The 12,480-nt window shown below is 34.1% G+C and overlaps 2 long non-coding RNA genes across 2 annotated transcripts; one reads left to right on the top strand and one right to left on the bottom strand.

Annotated features, from left to right (window-relative positions):
* Positions 1–1,313: 1,313 nt before the first annotated feature.
* On the top strand, positions 1,314–5,552 carry LOC134253240 (uncharacterized). The gene is made up of 4 exons (XR_009989091.1): positions 1,314–1,367; positions 2,322–2,483; positions 4,988–5,162; positions 5,288–5,552. It is a non-coding gene; the product is annotated as an uncharacterized LOC134253240 (long non-coding RNA).
* LOC134253242 (uncharacterized) lies at positions 5,409–11,670 on the bottom strand. The gene is made up of 4 exons (XR_009989092.1): positions 11,531–11,670; positions 11,302–11,415; positions 10,004–10,136; positions 5,409–5,523 (listed from the first exon to the last, which is right to left on the bottom strand). It is a non-coding gene; the product is annotated as an uncharacterized LOC134253242 (long non-coding RNA).
* Positions 11,671–12,480: the final 810 nt, after the last annotated feature.

Below are 12,480 nucleotides of genomic sequence, written 5' to 3'. Positions count from 1 at the left end.
ACGTTTATCATAGAGCTTGGTTGTTAGATTACCATTAACGTCTTTTCAAGTAAAATATCATAATATAAAACAGATGTGCCAGACTCTGATGCCCTGTTCACACGACGAGTTTAATTCGCAGTAAATTAGTGCGAAGTAAACTAATGCGAATCAAATTAATGCGAATTAAATTGCGTTCACACGACAGCTAATGCGAAGTAAACTAATGCGAATTAAAAATTTTCTTGTGTAATCAGGCGTCAGTAAGTCTATTATGACGTCATTTGTAAATCACGTCATGTATGCAGAGCTATCCTTTGATACATCATGTAGAAGCTACAGGTATTCAATGATTTTAGTGATTAACATACTTTCCCTCAATTTTTGAACCAAATATAGCACAAATACCTATATATAACCACCAACACGTGTCCTGTGGCTTTATTCTGGCCTTACGCATGCGTCAAAATTTAATTCGAATTAGCTTCGCTTAGCGTTCACACGGAGCAAATGCGAAGTAATTTAATGCGCATTAAACTAATTCGAATTAAACTAATTCGCATTAAATCCTCCGTGTGAACGCTAAGCGAAGCTAATTCGCAGTAAACTTACGTTTAATTCGAATTAAACTCTCCGTGTGAACAGGGCATGAGATATCTTTTATCTCAAGCTCACCAGGATATATCTTATTGACATAAGAATGGAAATTACCATAATTGTTATAACTAATTTGATAATTAGTCGTCGATATACAATGTATCTAAATGTCGAGTTGAAGGCCAGAGCGAGTGTTTTCTATTTTTCACACATAAGATTTTGCACAAACATTTCTTTTCCGGATTTTTTTTTTTTTGGTTGATTATAAAAACTTCAGACTACCATAATATGGCAAGCCCTTTTACTATTTATTCGTAAAATAATTTTTTCTTTCAATTTGAGAGATATCTCTTTAGCCTATAGAGATATCTCTTTGACTAATAGAGATATCTCTTTAAACAAAAGAGATATCTCTTTTTGATAGAGAGATATCTCTTTTTGTTAGAGAGATATCTCTTTTTGTAAGAGAGATATCTTTATAAGCTAGAGAGATATCTCTTTCAGCGAGAGAGATATCTCTTAAAGTTAGAGAGATATCTCTTTAAAAAGTTTAAAAGAGATATCTCTCTTAGTTAGAGAGATATCTCTATAGATTTTCAAAAAGAGATATCTTTCTTAGCTAAAGAGATATCTCTTTTAATGAAAGAGATATCTCTTTTCAAAGCACCCTTAAAATAACATAATTAATTCTCCCGTTGAAAACGAAAGCGAAACAGGAAGTAATGTTTGTTAAATCGTTCGTTTTTTGATTATTGAAAAAGAAGAAGGAGATAATGGATTGATTGAGACAGGTAAACAACGTTTAATCGCTTTATTGTTTTAGTAAATTACGTACATACAATGATACAGTACATACAAGCTATTCCAAATGGGTAACGAGCATTTTATAGCATAAAAGTAAGTTGAAATTGTTTTCAAACAATTGTTCTCCAAAGATTGGTTCCATACATTGATTTCAGGCACATAGCATCGTTTTTGAAAGGGGGCGGGGTGGGGGGGGGAGCGTAATTAGAGAGATTTGTTTTTTATACTTACCAGTTAAAGTTGACCAAACTCGATAATCCTATTTCAAGAGGGTGTGTGTGTTAGTGGCCAATTTTGTTCAAGACCAACATTCCTTTCACTTCCAAATTTTATAGCATAAAATACTTCATTTCCACGATATCACTATACTGTTATTCTATACTGTGGTAAGAAGTTGGAGGGGGGGGGGGGAACAAACCATTCAATGTACATTCTCCATAGAAGAGGTATTGTTGCGCACCCCCCCCCCCCCCCCCCCCTCTTGTTGCTACGAGCCTGGATTTAGCTCACGGGGCAGCTGAAGTCGGGATATAGAATGCAAATTTAATTAATTAAAACAAATAGGAAATGCATGTGACCAAATTTGTCAATCACGGAAATACAGGGTCAATTAAACATAATCCTGATAGAATGTTTTTCTTTAATTTGTTAATAGTTCAGAAATAAAAATGTCCAACATTACTTTTTTAATTTACACAGGGATGTAATACTCATTTTCAATATTAACTGTAAGACATTAAACAACACACATGTACAATCAATTTATATTAACTGTACAGCCTTATGACCCCCTTCCAAAGTACTAGTACTCTTACAATTAAGAGACAGACACAGCTAGAACAATCAAACAGTGTCTTCCAACAGGCCCTCACTGGGATCATAGGACATTCATCATTCTATGATGGAACATTTATCTACTTTTATCATCATATATTTTACAGGGATCCAGGAGGAACCGAAAAAGGGACAATGCTTCCACTGAATGTGCCATTCATTTACATGTACCAGTATAGATCTGTTACTGAGACATATCCAATAATTCTTGTACTCGTGAAGAGTGTGGCAACTTCCAAGAATTGATGCTGGGACTCATTTTAAATCAGGTACAGGATAAATTTTTGGGCTGCACTTTTCTTTACTTCAATATTTCAAACTTACTAGTTCAGTATCAAGTTCACAAAAGCTCACACACCATGGTGATAAAAATCAATGGACCATAATTCTAGTTAAATTTGTCATTACTTTCTTATTAAATCATCTATTTGAGGTTTGATTGATAAAATACATTTGTTAACAAGTATAATTCTCCTACTGTTTGCCTAATATTACATCCCAACAATTGAAAATATATGTTGATAGGTTCTCCACAAAAATTGCTATCTGTGCAGAATGTAACTTGTTTGCATATTTGTTTCAACAAACGACATTTTCTTAACAATCCTTCAGTATAACAAGAGGCCCACGGGCCTTATAGGTCACCTGAGCATTATGCAACAACTTTCCAGTTACAGTGTATTGAATTTGATTCAATAACATGTTTTAAGCCAGATGCTATATGGCATTCACAATTTTGAAAGAGCACCATTGATCATCATAACAATAAACTTAGCAGTCGCTTAGCTTGGTTACTGAATACCCATATGCAGGGTAGGGGAACAAAAATGCACTAACTAATCAGTAATATTCATAATAATCAGTAGTGCTCCTAACACTCTGACATAAACCCCTGACCCTAGGTAGCACAAATTTTTAAAAGGCACCCTTAAAATTGCCTATCAAAAAGTAAATACATGTAAATGTTTTATAAATACAAAGGACCAGATTTCAAACAATTAATTCATTTCCAGTATATAAGTAGAGCCCCCTCCCCCCACCCCTGACCCTGGGGCCTTGAAATTCACAATTCTGCAAGATTAGGGCCCTTGCTCATCATAACTATATAGGTAGTTCATCTGCTTCATACCCAGAGACAGAGAAGAAAATTTTCAAAGATTCAAAGTATTTTCACTAAATAATCAATAGACCCCCACCCTAACACCAGAACCCCTGACCCTGGGGCCATAAAATTCACAATTTTTGTAGAGGCACTCTTGCTCATCATAAATATGCACTTAGTTTGTTTATTTAATACCTAGGAGCAGAGAAGAAGATTTTCAAAGAATTCAATACATGTAATTTCACTATAAAAACAACCGAGCCCCCCCCCCCCCCCCCCAACACCAGAACCCTTGATGATAGGGCCATTAAATTCACAATTTTGGTTGAGGCACACTTGCTCATCATAACTATGCACTTAGTTAGTTTATATAATACCTAGGAGCAGAGAAGAAGATTTTCAAGGAATTAACATATTTTCACTATATAATCAATAAAGCCCCCCCCCCCCACCAGAACCCTTGACCCTGGGGCCATAAAATTCACAATCTTAGTTGAGGAACACTTGCTTATCATCACTATGTATTTAGTTAGTTTATTTGATACTTAGGAGCAGAGAAGAGGATTTTCAAAGAATTCATGTAATTTCACTATATAATCAATAGCGCCCCCCCCCCCAACACCAGAACCCTTGACCCTGGGGCCATAAAATTCACAATTTTGGTAGAGGCACTCATTCTCATCATAAATATGCACTTAGTTTGTTTATTTAATACCTAGGAGCAGAGAAGAAGATTTTCAAATATTTCATGTATTTTCACTATATAATCAATGGAGCCCCCCCCCCCCCCACACCAGAACCCTTGATGATAGGGCCATAAAATTCAAAATTTTGGTAGAGGCACTCTTGCTCATCATAACTATTTACTTACTTGGTTTATTTAATACCCAGGGGCAGAGAAGAAGATTTTCAAAGAAATCATGTATTTTTACTATATAATCAATAGAGCCCCACCCTAACACCAGAACCCTTGACCCTGGGGCCATAAAATTCACAATTTTGGTAGAGGCACTCTTGCTCATCATAACTATGTACTTAGTTGGTTTATTTAATACCCAGGAGCAGAGAAGACGATTTTCAAAGAAATAATGCATTTTCACTATATACTTAATTAGCCCCGCCCTAGCACTAGAACCCCTGACCCCAGGGCCATGAATTTCACAATTTTGGTAGAGGACTCAATGCTGATTACAATCATGCAAATAGTTTGACTGCTTGATGTCCAGGAGTAAAGAAGAAGATTTTTAAAGATTGCATTAATTTTAGTGGTTTTGGCCCCACCCCTCAGGCCCCAGGGGGGCAGGGATCATGAAATTCACAATTTTTGTTCCCCTTCACCCATAGATGCTTTGTGCATTTGGTTGAAATTGGTTCAGTGGTTGCAGAGAAGAAGCTGAAAATGTTCAAATGTTAACACACGACGGACGACGACGGACGAAAACGGATAGCAATAGGTCACCTGAGTTTACTCAGGTGACCTAACAAGACAAATATTGGATACTTATTTAAATACACTGTAAATAAACATCAAGAACAAATTTAAGGAAGTTTAATTTTTGTTTATTTGGTAGTTACATGAGTAATTAGTTGTATTTATATATATTTAAGATGTACACAAGCACTTTATAACATTGTTAACATTCAAGAAAGCATTCACTTAATTTCTTGTAGATGCTCACTTCTAGGATGTTTCCAACTTCTTGTTAAAAGTGTTTTATATGGCACCATTCAGCTGCAAATATTTTGCCAGTGGAACTGTGACATCAGTCAACTGCTCATGCATTGCTAATTGGCAGAGAATTTCCTTTGGGACAAGCAAACTGTTTCAAACATTTTACACCTGCAAGTTAGTACTTATGCAATTTTGTTTGAAGGAAGCAACAGTGTAAAGGCTAATGATTACTGAAAATACAAGCCAGATGAAGTACAAAAGTGTCGATACAAGTCATTTGAATTTTTATTTCTTTGCAGGTAGTGATGAGTGTACTGGAAGGTTTTTAGGATCTCTTCCAACATCATAGGTACAACTGGTCACTGTGCTTGCTTGGTTATATAAGCTGGCATATTGTTAAGGCAGTGGCATATGTAGCTCCAAATGATGCTTGACTGTTTTTCTTCAAATTATAAGTAAACCTGGATTGATCTCTGATGCAGTAATATTGTGCCATGTCCATTTTTAAATTTTATCTTCCCACTGTCACAAAGTACTGAAATAAAAATGATTTGATTTTAAATATATTTTTGGTTTTTATATGTAACATAAAATTCTACAGAAATTAAAATATTAAAACTCCTTCAAAATAAGATTTGTTTTTGAAACACTTTGCACCTGGCGACAACAGTTTTACAAATTCGAAAAATTTATTTTTAGCATCTAGGTCAAGGTCACAAGGTCATTGAAATTGGTGTCATTTGAAAGAGCTTAATTAGTGGAGTATGCATATCATATATGAAGTCTTTATCTTTAATGGTTCAAAATGTATGGCAAAAGTTCAAAATGGTTTTTAAATCGATAAAGTCACTGTAAAGGTCACAAGGTCATTGACCTTGGTGTCATTTGATAGAGCTTAATTAGTGGAGAAAGCATTCAAAATATGATGTCCCTATCTTTAATGAATCAAAAGTCATAGCTAATGTTCAAATACCGTATATACTCGCCTATAAGTCGGTTTTTTGGGGAGTGAATCTCTGGTCTTAAACTCTTTGTCCAACTTATAGGCGAGCTATTAAAAGTATGGTTTTATATGAGGTCAGTCTTTCTGGTATACAAGCTAATTAAATACAACCGACTTTTAGGCGGATCGACTTATAGGCGAGTAAATACGGTAAGCTATTTTAGCATATAGGTCACAGTCAAGGTCACAAGTCATTGGCCTTGGTGTCTTTTGAAAGACGTTCATTAGTGGAGTATGCATATTAAATATGAAGTCTCTCTCATGGTTCAAAAGTTAAGGCAGAGATTAAAGCTGCCAACAGACAGGACAAAAGCAATACACACCTCAGATCAGGCCCAAAACCATAAACTGAGAATAGACTTAAGTCAAAATTTTGATTTTGAATATTTTCATTATTATTTAATGAACAAGCTTAAAAAATTGTAAGTTTTGTAAATATTTTGATATAAACATAACTTGAAAATTTTGTTTCATTTTGAACTTTCTTTCAAAAATTACTGATTTGAAATTTGGACACTTAAGTCTATTCTCAGTTTATGGTCTTGGGGCCCGGGCATATATAAAAAAAAGTGGGAAACTTTACTAGATGAGTCAACCTCAGAAAAAGAATGGAAATTCTTCTTCGTAAATGCATCATTCTTCACAAAAGAGATCAGTAGAAATATGTCCATAGAACATGAATGCCCCGCCAAGGGTATATCAGTAATGCAACATGAAAAGTTGAATTTGTGTAACTGTGTGAAATTTCAGAATATCTTGAAAAGTGATGCAATTGAATTGGTTATATCAGTATGCATCAGCAATTCAGCATATGAAGTTTTAACGCTAATTGTCTTATTGGAGAAAAGCGAGTTCTAGGTCAAAGGAAGGACCTATGTCGAAGATGTTAATGCAGTTGAAAAGCTCTCATCATTATGTATCAGCATATGAAATTTGAAAAATAATATAAAGAATGTTTTTTTTATATTTAACTTAATCACAATTTGTTAAAAGTGAGTCCAAGGTCAAATGAAAGGTCATTTTAGGTCAAGGTCAAAATGTTGATGCAAATGAATAGCTCTCATCAGTATGTATTAGCATATAAAGTTTTACACTAATTTAGAAAGAGTGAGGTCAAAGGAAAAGTCAAGGTAAACTAGAACTGTCCAATAGGGACAAATACCCCCGCTGGGTTTTTCAGAGTAGGTGCCAATTCAGAAATATTTTATGGATCTAGTAAGAGGTGTTCACTATTGTCTAATAAAGTGCCCCCCACAGCATGATACCCCCATCAAATATTGTTCGATAATCATAAATTGGTTAGGGTGCAAGAAAATCAAGTAACCTTGATTAACAGATTGACACAGATTTCAATGATCTAATTTCCATTTCTTATCATGCTTAAAATATTGTACATACATCTCTAAGAGACTTACAGTGTAGGGATTAATTAAAACAAATAATACATCATATAATTCTAAACTGGCTGTATTAGAGCTTAACAAATATCCATCTGCAGCTTTCAATTGTTTATTGCATATTTTATGAAATAATGGAAATGCTACAGTCTAATAAAAAAAAATCAAAAATTAATTATTCTTTAGACTATGAAATTCTAAGTGAGACATGACTGCAATTTGTTGCAAATATATAAAAATTGAAATGTAATTTTTTTTTTAATGAACACATCTATAATTAATTTTAATTATATTATTCAATACTAATTCAGTTTTAATCATACACTAAAACATCAATTTGTTTTAATTACATTACACCAATTGAAAGATCTTTATCTGAACTACAGCCATCAAGAACTCTTAATTAACACAAGCAACTATAAGGCCATTTCTTTTTGCCCAACTCTCAAGAGATAAATTAAGAAAACACAGCATGATGCTCTTGTTAGTTAACTCCCGACAATGAACTCATTAATTTCTCTCTAATTTGACATGCACATTTCTGCTATCAAAATTTCTCCTTGACCAGTGCTTGATAATTATGCCCATGGGACAAACTGAATTCCTTCCAAATCATTAACATTTGTTACAGAATTTGCTGTAAAGTATATGATAAAAAATAAGTTTTTACTTATTAAATTTAGCATTTTTTAATAAGGATACAACTATATTTTTACATTTTGTAGGATTATGAAATCTAAAATTTTAAAGACTTATTTTTTTTTTAAAAATCACTTAAATTAAAAGTCACAGTGACCTTGAAATAGGTCGTGACACACCGTCTACCCAAGATGCATAAATTGTCCAAGTTTGATGATTGTAAGTCTAATAGTTTTCTAGTTATGAGCCAAACAAAATCACAAAATAAAAAAGAAAAAACGTCTGTAAAATGCAGAAAAATCATCCAATCATGATGAAAATCCCAGGTGCACACCTTCATATGGTGATTAATAAGTGTATAAATTTTCAGACAAATCCATCCAACAGTTTCTGAGAAACGGTCCGGACAAAATCTTGTCTACAGACAGACGGACAGACGGACAGACAGACGGACATGGTGATTCCAATATACCCCCTAAACTTCGTTTGCGGGGGTATAAAAATATTGATGCAATTGAATAGCTCACATCAGTACACGTATACACTGTATCAACATATGAAGTTTGATCAAAATATCTTAAATGTTATCCTTAAAAACTGAGTTTAACACTAATTTAAAGAAAAGTGAGGTCAAGGTCAAAGAATGTTGATGCAGTTGCTCAGCTCTCATCAACATCTATCTGCCTATGAAGTTTGATGAAAATAATTATCTTGGATAGTTTCTTTGATAATGAGCATTGAGCAGAGCTAAACGCAAAGTGTGATGGAAAGACGCACATGACAAACACTAAATGCCCCAAACGTATTCAAGGCGGACTATATGCCCCAGCCATATTCATGGCAGGGCATAAAAATAATTTCTAAGGAGGCATAAAAATATTTGTTGCATTTTCAGGCCAACAATAACTAGAACTGTCCAAACGGGACAAAATACCCCCTGCTGGGTTTTTCAGAATTAAGATTTTAAATAATGAAGATAAGTATCACACATGAATTATGAACTTTTTCTTCCAGTGACCTTAGTTAAAGTTCCCCAAATGACCTTGGAACAAGGTCATGACACACCCTTGGGTCATGGGCAATCTTTGTGTGAAATGAGAACCTACAAAGTTTATCAATAAGGAAGATATGGACCGGACACAAATTATGAACTTTTTCTTCAAATGACCTTGAACTTCCCCAAATGAAACCTTGGGTCAAGGTCATGACACACCCTTGGGTCATGGGCAATCTTTGTGTGGAGTAGTAGATTCTAATGTCCCTACGTAAGAAAGATATGGACTGGACACATTTGCACAGACAGATGGACAGCTAGACAGATGGACAAGGGGTATAAAAAACAGATTTGTTTGTTTTACTCTGACCGACCTGTTAAAATGGCCCCTAACCAATAGCAATCATTTTTTGGGCACTTCAAAATTTTCAATTTTCCACCCTTAAATTCCACATATGTTTTAAAGATAAGGTATCAATTTTTTTTAGGATGCTTCTCTATTTATGAATATAAAGTCTTTCTAGATAGTAATGAAAATATCAACAAATTTCAGAGTATGTGCATGGTTTCAAATATGACAGTTATCAATCTGTTCAATACTGTAAGGCAAAACAAAAAAGCCCCTATTGATACCTACCTACCAATCTTAATAAAAGTGGGTAGAACTACATCAAACAAACATTTTTAAAGTTGGCCAATGTTGACTAGTATATAAGTCATCTTGTAAAAAAAAAATCCATACATGTATATATAATTATTATACATTTAATCTGTAAACAAGGGTATTTTACCCTATTTTTATAGTGAGGTAAGATGACAGTAAAGTTGAATAAAGGGGTCTATGTCTAAAACCTTGAGGTGGGGTGGGGGTAAAACATCTCTGGACATCACAGAATTTTTTGTCATTTTTGATATGCTATGTCTTACAAAAAATAAATTTAATATTTGTCCTAGAACTTATTTTGTTGCATCAATTTCATACCTGTATTTGATTTGTATCAATTTGTTTTGGATGCTGATAATTCAGTCAGTATAGCATTAGGAGCTGCCGACTTTGGATCTCTTGGGAACTGCATCTTTTATCTGTGTTACTGCATGGTTCTCTTGTTCCTCTGCTATAAAATAAGTTTTAATGTATACAATTGTTTAATATCAATGACTTAATTCAACAGACAGATTTGTTTAACATCCATCTCAAGAATTTTTCACTCATATGGAAACACCGGTGGGGAGCTGCAAATTTTGTCCTATGCTTGGCACTCAGGGCCATTAAGCAGAAGGTATCTTTTTTGAGCCAATATCTACTGTGATATTGGGCCACGGTTTATACTGTTTCATTCCAAGGACAAGTCTCCACATCCCACGGTGAGATTCAAACCCAAGACGTAAGGATCAACTCCTTACTTTGCGACTCTATAGCAGACGCTCTAACCACTGTGCCATGCAGATGAATTTGAAAAAACAGAAAATTTCAAAATCCCTAAACCATGCTCTATAAATAGGGAACATACTCTCAGTCTCTAAAGTGAGAAATATGGTCATGTTAAGAGATCTGAAGTTTGTTAAATGCAGCTTCTGTAATAAATTTCTGACCTAAAGTATAGTAATAACACAAGGTATCTAACTCCAAATTACAGGGAGTACCGCCTCCCTTAAAATCATGCTCATTTACACTTTAAGAGGATATGCACGGGTAAACTTTTTACACCTATTTCTTCTACGATAATTTATCTACACACCCATATAATATTGCATGCTTGTCTCTATTTTCTTCACTTGTATCTCCGTAATCAGCGTCCAAACTCTGCTTGTTGGGTGGAAAGTCAAACTCAACCATAGAATGGTATGTACTAGTCTCGAGCAAAGAGCAAAATTAAAAAATTAGTGGTTTAAAAAATTCAACTCCATTGTTTAAATATTGAAGTGAGTAAATAGAACTTGTTTACGTCTAACTTTACCTGAAAACATTAAGATGTTTATCTGATGTAATTTTAGAAACAGATTTTTATCCAATCAAAATCTCTGTGCGGGATCAGCACAAACCGTTTTATGATTAAGTTTTCCACTCAGCGAGCTACCTTGTGTTATAATTTGTATACTGTGGGTTAAAAATTTAGTACTGAAACAAGTCCCTTTGGGCAAAAAATATGAACAGAAACTCTCGTGAAATACTCAAATAGATCTAAATTGCAACAAACATTTAATGCACAAAAAGATAATCCACAGACATACGAAAGGTAAAACTTTACTGAAAAATAAGTATATTAAAAAAATATTTACCCAAACAAAAGTGATGCAGCCACAATATGACGTTAGTACCCATCTAACACTGACAAAACTCCTCCTCTACAATCAGCTGATAAAAACATTATCGTCCTCGGATTCAAGAAAATTCTGTAAACAAATTAAGGCAAAAGATGTTTACAAAACTATTTCATTCGGCTGAGAATAAAACACCTAATTTTCCCTCAAAATAAACAAGAAACTGATGACACTCTGATTTGTTTACCTGTACTTCGATCGAAATTTTCCTGGTGGACACTCGCACCCAAATTTTTATGATATCGTAAGTCGAGAAACCATTCTATACTGGAACAGTTTTTGAGAAGGCTTCATCTCCTTTATTCAGTATTGGTGCAGTAAAAGACTGCAAATTACACAAAAAGTGATTAGAAATTACATACAAAATGACTGACATAAAATGTTGACTATATTATGTAACATTTATAACCGAACCGAGTTTCCATACTTTTACTTTTAACATAGATCTAATACTAAACAATAAACACAAGAAAGTAGTAATAAATCGGCAAGAAATCATCAAATTATCCTTAAAAATTTACATACTCGAGTATAACATACAGTGACTAGATTAGTAGATGGTATAAATCTCCGAAAATGATCTGAACACAAACCACGTGCTTAGCCTTCTTCAAAAAACCAGGTCATGTTGACAATGCAAAAATAATAATTTAAATTGCTGAAACATTTGACATTACAAGGTTTGCGTTTTAACACATGAATTCTTAGATCTTAATGTTATATCAAATGAAAGTGTACTTACACCATAGGGCTACAAAGTCGCAAGGTCACAATTGCACGTGTAAAATATGGCGCTTGCCAAACTACGGGAAATAACTCTTGAAATAAACAAAACAAAAAGTTAACTCGTACATAGTTGATGCGGAGACATTACACATTCCGGTTTGTAAAAGTAAAACTATTTAACATTCCCCAAAAGCTTTGCGTAAACCAGAAACATGCTAAACTCAGTACACAAATCCATGTCAGGCATGTGTTAGGTACCCATGAAGTGAGGAACCCCGCGAGATAAGCACTTTCAGACTTTGGACCGAGTTTTCTCAGCTTTTGAAATACTTCCGGTAAAGGGAGAAGTAATTTAAAATGGAATTTAAATAAAAATAATGAAAAGAGATATCTCTTTGCAATAAATGAGAG

Source organism: Saccostrea cucullata, unplaced genomic scaffold (genome assembly GCF_032062105.1).
Source record: "Saccostrea cucullata isolate Sc308-1 unplaced genomic scaffold, CSIRO_AGI_Scuc_v1 ctg28, whole genome shotgun sequence".
NCBI classification, from domain to species: domain Eukaryota; kingdom Metazoa; phylum Mollusca; class Bivalvia; order Ostreida; family Ostreidae; genus Saccostrea; species Saccostrea cuccullata.
This window is presented reverse-complemented; position numbering and strand designations above follow the sequence as displayed.